This window comes from Emydura macquarii, unplaced genomic scaffold (assembly GCF_026122565.2).
Source record: "Emydura macquarii macquarii isolate MOO-44397 ecotype Brisbane River unplaced genomic scaffold, CSIRO-AGI_Emac_v2 contig_1348, whole genome shotgun sequence".
Taxonomy (NCBI): domain Eukaryota; kingdom Metazoa; phylum Chordata; order Testudines; family Chelidae; genus Emydura; species Emydura macquarii.
Window position 1 is genome coordinate 9868490 of NW_027131485.1, and position 13392 is coordinate 9881881.

At 45.4% G+C, this 13392-nt stretch overlaps 1 long non-coding RNA gene across 1 annotated transcript; it reads right to left on the reverse strand.

The window, feature by feature from the left end:
- Nucleotides 1-671: 671 nt before the first annotated feature.
- On the reverse strand, nucleotides 672-2251 carry LOC137155311 (uncharacterized). Its single transcript, XR_010920414.1, has 2 exons — nucleotides 2015-2251; nucleotides 672-1550 (listed from the first exon to the last, which is right to left on the reverse strand). It is a non-coding gene; the product is annotated as an uncharacterized lncRNA (long non-coding RNA).
- Between the last annotated feature and the right edge of the window lie 11141 nt (nucleotides 2252-13392).

A 13392-nucleotide genomic window follows, 5' to 3' on the forward strand; every position in this document is an offset into this window, starting at 1 on the left:
ACTGTTACCTGCCAGGTAACCGTTATCAGCTTTCATAGGGTATTGCTTTCAGTTGCCTTTCTGGGCACAGGCATGTTGCACAAGATAGTGCTGACCTGGCTGGCTAAGCCAGACATGAGATGGAAGGCAAAAAAAAGAGCGAGAAGCTGGGGAAGGAACATACCCTCTCCCGCAGGGGTCAACAGCAGGAACCCAAGTCTTAAATGCCAGGTGGTGTTTGGGACTTAACTGAAGCTGGGGGAAATGGTGACGACATCTGTTTCCCGCTCTGTGCCCCAGTCTGGCCAGGACGTCGTTCAGGCTCAAACAATAAAAGCCCCAGGGTGTCATGATGGATCCTGGGGTCCTAGGAGTTAATGGGGGTAGCAGCCATGAAGGTGAGGCTTGTCCCTTCCCGTTCACACATCCTCTGCTCCTACTTACTGAACCTCTGGTAAACAATCCCCAGGAAAAGCGGCAACCTCCTCTCCACCATCATTCACCAATCAAAATGCATTTCAGTGATTTTAACTCCAAACATTGTCCCATTTCTAGACTCTCAGCTTGTTGCCATGCAACCCACAACCTTACTAGAAGCTGGGCACATCCCTTAGCTCAGTTTCTTTAACTTAAACAACCCAGTTTGGACTTGTCTGTCTCCAACTTTGGCTGACTTTCATTAACTATATGCAACAGGCTGGCGTTCCCCTTTCGTTACCGTGGACAATGTAGAGCACAGGCCTCTGCACAAGAGAGCATAGTGTGCGTGTGCCTGCTCTGTAACAGTCTGCTGAGCTGAACACAAAATGGCAGTCGCTCTCAGCAGACAGAAGATTCTTTAGCGGTTTAAAGGTGCAGTACACTGGAACAGTCATCTCTCTTCCATAATTTTACATGTGCCATGAGTAGGTCCTCACTTCGGGTGTTTGTGATACCATTACGCCTGCATGTTGGTTCTGTCCCACTGCCCATGCCCTGAATAGTTCTCAATCAAAATGTCTTTCCATGGCTCTAGGCCACTCTACAAATTATTAATGATACAATTCAATTCAAACCCAGCAGGATTAAAGTAATCGTTTCATTTCAGCAGGAACTCAGCCAGCCAGACATCTACAGAAACTCCTTTCTACCCTTTCATTGTTATATCAGCCCTCTCCAAAACTCCTGGTAAACAGGTGTTTTTTTGCAGCCTGCCTGGAAGGTCACCAGATTTGGACTATTTCAGACCCAGGGCGGCAGCAAGTCCCTTTTGTCCTGGAGCAGTCACAGATCATGACTTTTCAGCTCCCCCTCTCCATTATGACAAGGGCGATCCAACTCAAGCATTCTGATTAATAGAGCTCTTGTGGTATGGCACGGGGAGAAAGGAGACCCCCCTTTATCCAGGCTTTGTAGGCAGAGGGGAGTGTGGTTAAAGAGCTGAGATCACACTCTTTCCTCACTTCTTGTCCTTGTTAGGTGCTGAGAGGAGACAATCTCTCTCCTGCCCCCTACATGGCATGAGAGGGCCAAGACCGCAGGGCGTTTCCTCTCTTCCATCTGCTTTGCATTGCAGCTGGTGTGCAGAAGGCCTGTAAAAGCAGCAGAGTGGACTCCCTGTTTATGGTGTCAATGGTTTTCTTATCAAATGGGCTTTGGTTACAGGCAGGATGGCGGTTTTTTGTCTAGCTGCCAGCCCAGAAAACTCAGCCTGGGCTTTGGGAGTCAAACAGGGCTCTTTCTTTGTGCATTACCAGTGATAAAGGCTCTGCAAAACAAAACGTGCCCTGTGCTGGCACTTGCTTGGGGTTGGTTGGTAGGGGAGCCCTGCCTACTGGTTAGGCCTTAGGCTGGTGACGTGCAAGGGGGTCGTTGGTAGGGGAGCCTGGGTCCTCCCCCTACACTGGGCTCGAACCCAGGGTACTTTGAGGGCTATCAGCACTCTGCCAGCTAGGGATGCGTAAAGTGGCTTTCCCTGGGCCACTTCCTCCCACCTTCCTGCGACTGTTCTGAGGCTGCCATCTGGCATAACGCAGCGTGAGGGGTGTCTGCTCACCACAACGCTCCTGGCAGCGCTGTGGCAACTGCCTCCTCCTGAGGTATGGCCCACCTTCCTGGGTCAGCTCAGGCCAAGGCTTTCCCCTGCTGCAGTAGCCCAAATAAAAATCAAGGGGATCAGCCCAGTCCAGAGCTCATATGAGAGGGCAATGCTTCCCTCTCAAGCTATGCCTGCTGCAAGCCTTCCCTTCCCTCAGGGAGGGACCTTTGAGCACTGTTTTGGGGGAGAGTCTGCTTTCCCTCAGCTTGTCTTCAGGCACTGCCAGTAGCAGGTCTGCTCTCTTCCCTCCACTGGCCCCAAATGAGCTGCTCTCCTGCCTTTTAACTCTGCCTCCAGTTGGTGCATTAGCTGCAGGTGTGGTGTGACAGGGTGGGGCGGGCTGAGCCCAGCGTAGTCCTTAATCCTTTGTTGCTTACTAGGGGGTTTGTACCCCCATCACGTGCATTTGCCTTCAGTGGGGTTGCACAAGCGGCAGTGACTAGAACACAGTAAGCAATTCTGTTGGCGAGGGGCAAAAAGGACTAAATTCCAGCTCCTGCTCTGCTCATTTTCACCCTGATGCTGTTATCTCTTTAGAACCTAATCCGAAGTCAACGGGAACCTTTCCCCTGACTTCAGTAGGCTTTGGCTCAGGTCCTCTGGTTTCAGCCACTTCTGCTTTATCCAGCCAAACCCACAGCTCAGCAGCTAGATGTGCTGACCCTGAGGGGTGTTTTCTGACACTCCACTGAAGGAGGATTTCAGAGATGTACCATGCACCTCCTTGCATACTTCTGACAAATGCTCCTTGGACCAAGTGCAATAGAAATGATGGCAGGAAACATGTCTGCAGTGTTGTAGCTGTGTTGGTCCCAGGTATTAGAGAGACTAGGTGGAAGAAGTAACGTTTTTTGTTGGACCAACTTCTGGTGGTGAGAGACAAGTTTTCAAGCCCCACAGAGCTCTTCAGGTCTGGGCAAAGAACTTCCAGCATCACAGCAAAATGCAAAGTGGAATACATTGTTTAGCATAAGTAGTTAGCACATGTTGTAAGGAACCATTCAAGGGTCCCTGTTAACACCTCTGCAACCATACGACAAAGAAAGGGTTAGTGGGTTCTAGATTTTTATAAAATCCTCTATTCTGCCTGCCACCTCTCCTATTCATCCCTATCTCCCCAGTTTGCTTCCTGTTGGACATCTCTGCAGGGTGTTGCCAACTCTCATGATTTAATCATGAGTCTCATAATTGGTGCTTTTCCTAAAGACCCAATTGCTGCAAGTAAGAGATTGCATGAGAATCTCAGCTCTTACTACTTTTTTTTTTAGAAAGAAGCTTCTAGCCATCGTGATTGAGAATGTGAAGCAAGGTTAGCCTAAAGACTCAGAAACCAGAATGCAAATAAAAAAAATCTCCTGGTGGTTTTGGAGGCCTGACTCATGATTTTTGAATTCCTGAGAGTGGCAGCGCAGCAGGCAGGCAGAGCTGTAGGAAAATGAGCGGTCAGTGTTACATGCCAAGGCTCCAGAGTTTTATGCAGGCCCAGATTAACCAAAATGCACCCACTGCACTTGCACAGGCTCTCCAGTCTCAGAGAGCCCCTGACCACCTGGCTGGGTTTTCTCCTGTGTTGCCGGTTGAAGTGTGCTAGGATGGGGTTTTTTCACTTAACTCCCAAGTTCCAAGTGTAAAAAAACCCAACACATGGCAACCAGCAACCATTGCCACATGCATGCCTGGGGCGCTGGCAGCTGCTTCCACTCTGGCATGCAGCTCACATAGCTGCCAGGAGCGCTGCTGGTGTGGGACCCTCATCCCCCTCCTATTGCTGAGCTCTGTGTGCCAACACAGCAGCTCCTGCTCCTCTTGGTACCAAAAAGCAGGACAGATCCAATGCTTGCCAGCAGGGAGGGGTAAGGAGCAGGGACATCAGGGATGGGGAGAGAGTATAAGGCAGGGGCTCCTTGTAGCTTGGGAGGTATGGAAGAGGCGTTCATGGGCCAGGAGGGTCAGGCTGGTATGTGTGGGGCAGTGGCTGGTTTTTCGGTCTCTCGGAGGTGGCAACTCTATTTGGGCCCTGATCAGGTTTGGCCTGGCCACTCCCCTGTCATGACTCGATGGGGATGGTGGGCAGGCCAAACTTCAGTGCGTGGTGTTTGTGACCTGGTGCACGGGTCACAGCACCACTCAGCTTTGGTGCCCCTTCTTGGCCCTCTCCCAGATGACCCTGGCAATCAGAGCCACGTAAAGGTAAGGAACTGCTGGGAGGGATCAGGTTTCTTGGTCCCTTTTTGGAGTTCAGCTCAAGCACGGCTCGTTCTGCCTCTTGCTAGTGTTGGTGTTACAAGTCAAGGTCTCTGTAGTTGGCCATCATGGCACCCTTCTGCCCCTGGGGAAAAGAACCTGCTTGCTCAGCTGCCAAAACCCAGTCCCACAATCAGCATCTCAGAGTCAATCCATTATTTGGCTTTATTTGGATCAAGCTTGTGTCCACAGTCCGCTGACACTTGGTGCTCCTTTTCTTTAACATTCCTCTGGCTCAGGAGGCTCAGATTCCAATGTGCTAACATAGTTGCTCTTTTCTGATCTGTATAGTCTCTGACAATTTCCGCTTTTGTCAGGAACTCTTTCCCATAGAGCTAGGGAGCCAGCTGGGCATGAACGAGTTAATTTCGAAGTCACATTTCATAAATATACCCAAACAATTAGACTACTTAGCTAAAGCTTCCCAGAGCAAAAGAGGAGAGAGAATATTTTATTAATAAAATAAAAAATTAATATGTTATTAATAAAATCAAATTGCCTTATATTATTAAATATTTCAGATCCATTAATAATATATTTCCGATTAGGTTTTTTAAAGGCTTCTGATGATTGATAAATGGAGATGTTCTCAGATTTACAGACTGTATGTCATGTGCTCTGTCTAGTTTAAGGAAGGTGTGCAGATGCCCAATTTCCATAGTGCATAAGACTCAAGTTCTGTGATCCTGCACTAGCTTTATGTGCAATTAGCCAGCCTGGACCACCTCTTGAATTCCTGAACCTCACTGAAATACATCCCTCCTGAGACCTCTTTCTTCCATTCCATTCATCATTTCACAGTCCTTGAATTGTGTATGGTGGTTAGAGCGTGGCATAGAGCTGTGCCGAAGGAAGGACTTAAACCCAGCTTTACTAAGCATTGGGCTCATGCCCTAACCACTATCCCATCCTTCTTTTTGGAGCATAGTGTGGCCAGGGCTACATGTCCCACTACTTGTCTTCAGATGTTTGTGATGCTGAAAAGATTCAGTCACTGGGATGTTATTTCAAAGCACAGCTTCTATCCTTTTTCTTTTTCTATCCATTCTGTGCAGAGCTCCTTTTAACGCAACTCGGAAACCAACAGTCATCAAAAGCACACAAAAAAACCAAAAAAAACCTGTCAAGCCAACACCACTTCATATCAGCAAAGCCTCAGAAAATGAGACATTGTTATGACAGAGCGCAGCTCTGTGAGTCACATACATAACAAATGGAGAGAGGTACTCAAGGAATTTCAGTGTAATCTGACAAATCTGGAACAAAGGAGTTTCTTCTCCTGCCAATGTATATGGATGGTCCAGTAATTTGTAGCAACTGTTTCCAAACACAGAGATTACCTTGAATTCTCCTTTCTTTTCCCTTTGTTCTCTCTCTCTCTGCGCTCCAGGGTGATGACATCACAGGACAGAAATTATTGCTTGCGACTAGCATTTGATTTTCATTCACATTATAAGGTAATTGCCAGCATTATGTTATGCCTACCACCAGTAGCATGCCCAGTAGCTACACCAGTAACCTGTTTTTTTGTTAGCCTGTCACTCGTAGTAACAGCATTGATGTTCAGCTAGCGTAAGAATTGCTTGGAATGTTTCTGAAACTGCAACTAGCCAATGCTTAATCTTGCTTTTACTTCTGGTTACCCATGTCTTCATTAATTATTACTGAATTAGTTTTCTGTGGGTTTTTTTGCTGCAGCAGCACCTAGAGGCCTCAACCCTGATGTGCTATGCACTGTACAGCTGCATTACAAAAGGGTGGGCCTCGCCCTGAAGAGCTTAGACTCAGAGTCTTACAGTCCTGTTTAGAAAACGTTGATGTATTTGCTTGTTAAGGCACCTATTACCTTATCTAAGCATGACTTAAAAGGTCAAATTAATTAACTGACCTGGTTACTCTAGGTCTAATTTGGCCCGAAGTCCTTTCCCTGCAATTCAAATTGCACCCCTTCTTTGGGAAGGGACTATGTAAATCTGGCCCTTTTTTCTCCTCTGCCCTGCTCCTTGTGCACATTCAGAGTCAGAGCTGTAGTGTTTAGTGATTAAAAAATAAAATAAATTTTTTTTCATTAGTGGAAGGTGATTTGGGGTTAGGATCCCTTCATTTTTGGGTATGTAACTAGAGACAACTTGGGCCCCATTTGCAGAGAGGATGAGCATTTGCAGCACCTCTTGTCTTCGCCTGGTGCAGTGGGTGCTCAGCATTTCTGTATTTCAGGCCTAGAGCTCCTTAAGTTGGACACCCAAAAATTGGGAGGCCCCTAAAGAGAAATTTTAGCTTATGTTTTTCTATTTTTTCACTCCTGATTTCAGAGGGGGTGCCCAGTTTAGAACCAGGGCATGGGTAGTTCAGAGGGAAAGTGTTTCCTTGACCTTACAAGAGAATGGCTGGCTATACTCTCCTTTCCTGCCCTGGCATGCAATTTCTGAGATGGATTTGGAAATTTACTTGCTTGGAATGTTTTCTCATCCCAAACAATTTCTCTTGCTTGTCCATTCAGTGATCAAATAGCAGCTGTTGATATATTGATCATTCAGCTTGATACATGAGCTGCTTGTTATCCTGACCATCATACCCTGCTCTCAGAGCTTTTTCTAATGTCTGTACAGTAATTGTGAGTAAGTTGCTGTGCCTATAATCATTAGAGCCAGATAATTCTTGGACCTATTTCCCTCAATAAGTATAAAGAGCCAAGACTTTCATAAGTTTCTAAACACAAACTGGTGTGGACCAATTACTGAATCCAAAAGTACTGCTTATCTTGTTGACTGAGCTCACCCAGAGTGTGTATTTGCATTTAGAAGCAGCAGTTATTTTCCCACTTGCAGCTTTAAACTGAGGGTAACTTCTTTAAATAGCAACAAGGTGCAAGCAGACTGGGATGCAAAGGGCAGCTCTTGAGGTTCTGTTACATTCCAACACCAAGCAGTGGAAGACAGAGCCTCATACTGAAGCAGACAATCAGCTACAAATAGGAATCCCTGATCATGTGAATCAGGGCAGTGAGCTGGGACAATTCAGAAAAGATTTTATGCAGAAATGAACTTTTCCTGATGTTATTTAGAGAGGTCTGATTCAGACATGGAACTAACAAAGAGGCTCTTGCAAAATTGGTGTGATCTTTGGGCCCCAATTCAGAAGGATCAGCTCTTCTTTAGCCATGGCTGGCTTGTTCCTCAGGGTATCTGAAAGGTGACTTGAAAAGGAAAAATGATGGGTTTGAGCTCATTTTTTGCTTCTTCATGGTACGTAAAGAGCCTGAAACTTTTGTATGCACTTTCCTCCAAAAGAGGAGGGTAGACTAGGGATATGTTTCCCTTTATTTTTGTTTTTACCCTAGGAATGTCAGGAATGCCTAATCTATTCTTTCCTGTTTTGCTGGAGAATTTACTGGATGCCTCAGATGTGGATTGAGAACTTTCTCAACTTCGAATTGAAAGGGGAGGGTCGGTCTTGAATCTTGAACAAAGTGACTTTCTCTGCAAACTGTGAGCTAAATAGACTGTTAAAGAAATATTTTACATGATCAGAATCAAAAACTTCCTTTCTCAATTAATCAAATTTCACTGGTGCAGTATGTCATAATCTCACCAGTTCTCCAATTCTTTATAAGATCAAGACCTGAATTGGTAATTTAAGAAAAGTTTTATTTACTTACTTACTTTATTCGTTTGTTGTAAAAACGAATATAACACTGTCAGGCCTTCACTTATTATTAAATTGCTTACAATCTAAATATGAGAGACAAAAGTGGATTCAGACCAACAGACTGAGGAGCACAAGGAAACAATGGAACAGTATGAAATCCTCATAAAGAAACAGACGAAGCATAAGCTAATTATGGTTTTTCCTTTGCTGGTCTCCTTAAAAGATGCCAGCCAGGAAATGCTCCTGGCCAGGCACTAGTATAGGCTTAACCACCCATTGAGCTCCCCATCTGCTCTCCAGACTTGCTCTCTGCAAGTGGGCATCACATTCATTACTGCAGCCAGCGCCCTTGTGGGTTAGACAACAGCCCTGCCATGTGAGCCAACAGCAGCCCACCAGGAGCCAGGTTTAGTCTGTCTCAGCTGCAGGATGCTTTTTGCAGGTCTTATGGAAAAGCTGATCTCAGAAGAGCCGTCCAAATGTAACTTTGAATGAAACCATAGGGGGTGATTATCTGTGTGCTGGGAGTCAGTTGAGCTGAGCTGACTTTTACCAGCACATGATCTGGCCCATGGATTTATCATAAACTCACAAAGAAATCTTTATCTGCACAGAGGGGATTATGCATCCTGGGATGTCCTTACATATGCTGCCCTTGTAGGGGGCAAAACCCATGGGGCTGTCTTATTTATTTGTTTTAACATGGGGCAGCCACAGGACTGAATGCTTGAAGGAGCCAGGATCTGTTACCTAGCAATAACAGTGCATCAGAACCATTGCTTTAGATATAATTAGCTGAGGCAAAGTATCTGGTGTGTTTTCTAACACATGTGATGTGCAGTCCTTGATAGCACTTCTGTTAACACGTGGAAGAAAATTGTTTTGCTTTGCCTCGCTCCTGTTCCCTGGAACGTGTTCGTTGCCTTATAAGTTAAGAATGGCCATACTGGGTCAGACCAATGGTCCATCTAGCCCAGTATCCTGTCTTCTGACACTGGCCAATGGCAGGTGCTTCAGAAGGAATGAACAGAACAGGTCATCAAGTGATCCACCCCATCAGCCACTTCCCAGCCTCTGGCACACAGCAATCCCTGCCTATCCTGGCTAATAGCCATTGATGGACCTATCCTCCATGAACTTACCTAGTTTTTTTTTTAACCCCATTATAGTCTTGGCCTTCACAACATCCTCTGGTGAGGAGTTCCATAGGTTGACTGGGTTTTTAAACCTGCTGTCTATTTAATTTCATTTGATAACACAAACTAGGTGTCATGAGGAGGAGTAAATAACACTTCCTTATTTACTTTCTCCACACCAGTCATGATTTTATAGACCTCTATCATATCCCACCGTAGTTGTCTCTTTTTCCAAGCTGAAAAGTCCCAGTCATTAATTTGTCCTCCATATGGAAGCTTTTCCATATCCCTAATCATTTTAAAAGTTCCAGAGGGGTAGTCGTGTTAGTCTGTATACAGCAAAAACAACGAGAGTCCTGTAGCACCTTAAAGACTATACATTTTTTGTGGGCATAAGCTTTTGTGGGCTGCAACCCACTTCATCAGATGCATGAAAACCAAGTGGGTTGCAGCCCACAAAAGCTTATGCCTGCATAAATTTGATAGTCTTTAAGGTGCTACAGGACTCGTTGTTTCTAATCATTTTAGTTGTCCTTTTCTGTACCTTTTCCAATTCCAGCTCTGTACACAGAATTCAAGATGTGGGTGTACCATGGATTTATAAAGAGGCAATACAAAATTTTCTCTCATTATCTCTGCCTCAGCTGCTGTATCCTTCAGCATACTTCATGTTCTTTCATCAAGCTCCTGCTCACAAAAGCTTGCTTGGGCATGGAGCATAGCTTCAGTCTGGTTTTTCAGGGATCAGAATATCACTTTGAATGATCTCCTGGGGGAAGCACAGCTGTGGCTTCAGCCCATGTATGGTTACTGGAAAAATGTTCCTATAAGCTAGAGCAAGCTCCTCTGCTTCATGCCATAACTAGGGCCCTTTCCTCCAAAGGCCTCATCAGCCTCATTTGTGCATCAAGAACTGTCTTTCTGAGTAGCTTGGTGGTGGAATGGAAGCACAATCCTGGAGCAGCTGGAGGGTAAGAGAATCACAAAGTAAAAAGGGCTTTGCCCCCCAGAAGCAACAATTTTCAATGAAGCATTTTTATTCAGTAATAGAAAACACCTTCCAAATAGGGAACTTGCAAGAGAACGAGGTTACAGTTAAAAACATGTCAGACCTGTTTAACTTAAAGACCTAGAGAACCATCATTGGAGTGGTAGGAAAAAGTGGGCACCTCACCACCAGAAAGATATTGGAGAGAGTTCTGAGAGAAGATCAGAAGGCTGGAGGGATTGACGTGGGAGGAAAGATTAAAAGAGCTATTTATTTATAGGCTGGGAAAGTGACTAATAAACCTCTACAAGTGTGTAAACACCAAGGATGGGGAGCAACTGTTGAGGAGTGAAACCAGCAGTAATGGGATGAAATGAAGAAATAGAAAATGTAGGCAGAATGTCAGAGAAAACTGAGAGTGAGCCCAAGCAGACTGTATCTGATATCCAAACACTCTTTTATACACTTTAGTGATGAAAGTGGTATAAATGGACAGATAAATTGCAGAAAAATTTCTCTAGCCTCATCACCTTAGATATTTTAAAAGTGCACTGGGCATAGCAGTAGGGAATATGTGGTAGGGAGCAATCCTGACACAGGTGATCTAACAAGTGTTTTCTTTTTCTAATTTCTGTTAATACTCAGAAAATGCCCAAGGGAGTTTTGTTGTAGCCATGTCAGTCCCAGGCTATTACAGAGACAAGCTGGGTGATGTAATATTTTTTACTGGAACAGCTTTTGTTGGTGAGAGACAAGCGTTTGAGCTTAAACAGAGCTCCTGTGCAGGTCTGGGAAATCAAATGAGGAAATGGCAAATCAAGAAAGATCAGAGCAGGAATGGCGGATCAGAGCCAGGTCTTGGCAGTCACACAATGATGCTCATTGTCTACTTGTGGCATATAGAATACTAGCATCTCTATGGTCCTGGATCTTTCACCTCAGCCCAGCTGATAATGGTTTGATGCTCTCTGGCATAGAATTTATTAGGGCACATCTAAACTCTCAACTTGTTGCAGGTTTGTATATCCATGTTGTGTTCCACAACTGTTGGGCAATTGTATGTATATGTTCTGCAATCAAGCTCCTCTTGCCTCATATCTTTGCAGTTGCACAGAATTTTGTTGGGAATAAGTGCTCAGTGCTTGGGGGCGGGGGGGAGGGCACGGGGTGGGTATGTTAACTGGTGAGGTGGAGAACAGTTAGACCAACAGGGCGGTGTCCTTAAGGTACTTGGGCAGATTTACCCACCCCACCCCCCAAGCCTCACCTCCATTAAGTTGCAGTTTGATGTATCATTTAGTACTTACAAGAATTGGTGCCATTCACAGTTTGGGTCTCTCCTATGGTTCAGATTCATCCTCCAGCTTTGCATGGAGGTGGTTCAGGGCCTCTGACTGCCTGGCTCAGGGCTCACTGGGTTGCCCACAGCCAGGCTGTGTGGATCAGTACACTGGTGCTACATCTCACAAAGATATAGTCAATTTCTTGTACTAAGAGCAGACCACGGTACCTCTCCATACAGTCCAATTGTGCTTTGAGGGTCTCTAGTCTAGCCAGAGCTGCTTTGTCTTATTGAGGCTCTGGAGAGCGTCAGGTTGTGCCTCTTAGTGAGCATTTGCCATGATATTTGCTTGTAGACCCATGCTAAGCTACTGTCAGACAGATGGGCACAATAAAGCTCAGGATCTCTGGGGTAGTAACCAAGAGCATGACACGCAGGTGCGTGAACTCCCATGAGCTGGAAGCACAAAAGACCAAGCATGGCTGCTCACAACCATTTAAATGTCAAGGTGACCTCCAGTCAGGATGAGCCCAAACAGTAGAGGGACACACAGGTACACAGACAGGCAACCTCGAAAGCCAGCAAAGCAGTGTAAGATACTGGCAGGAGGAGTTGGCAGATGCCCCTTACTTACTATGGGATGAGGATGCTACTTTGCTGTGGGTAAACTCCTCCTGCATCGAAGTAAATCTGCTTCCAAAGTGGGTTCAACAATATGCATTACAAGGCCAGGTGATCCACAACAAAACATTTTGTTTACGAACGTTAGGCGTTTTTAGCATGAAACATCTCAAATGGGCCTGGAACAAATCTGAAGTGTAGAGAAGCCATTAAGCTCTCCTAATCCAAGGAGAGTTCATGAGCTTCCCAGCAATGCTCTGGATATAACAGGAGATGACACAGAAAATACCTTCATAGCATGCTCTTTATCATAGAGGATTTTGCTTTTAAGTGTATATTTTTAATGCAATGGTGTTTAAATGTATAATGCACTAGTTACTCTAGGTACAGCCAAAGGCAAGCTTTGGGTACACAGCAGGAGTGACTGCTGTTGAGTCTGCCCCGTATAAAGAATGAATTTGTCACTTAGTAGATGCTAAGAAATCACACTAGTGAGCCACTTTCTGTTGTGTGGCTGGAGGGAGGGGAAAGGCTACAGATCAAGACTGAAGTTCATTGGCAGAACTTTGGAGGGCCCCCTGAGCTGGAACAATAGGGGGGGGTACAGCAGATAGTGTGTTGGCATAGCTGTGTGGGGAAGGTTTGCTCAGATCAGACCTGGATCAAGCCAGCACGGTATTAATTTTTCACTGTTGTAAGTACTAAAATTAACACTATAATATAAAAAGAAATATGTGCACAGGAAAATGTTTCATTCATGAGATGCTAAAGTGATGGCTGTTGTTAATCAGTGCTGTGATATTCACAGCAGGGGTCGCTAATTAATTAATAATCAGTGGCTCCAGCTAAGATGAGGGGCCACCACCTCACAAAAGAAATCTCTCTCCTGGAAAAGGCTTTTCAAAATCCAAAGGAATGCTCTGCACCAGTTTTATTCAAGCAGCAACAAAAGAAGGGGAGGGGAGGCATCATTTACCAGCCACTCATTTTGCCTCCTTTACCATATATCAGTGTTTCTCAAATGGTGTTCCGCAGAACCCCAGGGTTCCGTGGGCTGAGTTGAAGGGTTCCGCGAAGAAGTGGAACTGTGCTGCCGAAAGTACCAAAAATCACGCGCTGCCGAACAGCTGTTTGCACGCCGCCGAAACAACCCTACACCGCGCCGCCGAGAAGAGGAAGATTGCCTCGACTTTTCAGTGGAGGGTATGGCATGGGCGCGCAAGGGTTCCGGGGGGAAATAAAATTGAGAAACACTGCCATATATAGTTTCTTTGTGGGGACTCTATTCATACAGTTCTAAGAAGAATTGTTTCCCTTGCCCATTAGCTGTAACTGTCATCAGATTTGTTGTTGAGATCAGGATAAATCACTTAAGAGGTGCAGAGAACACACTACCAGCCCCTTCTGTATTCAGGGA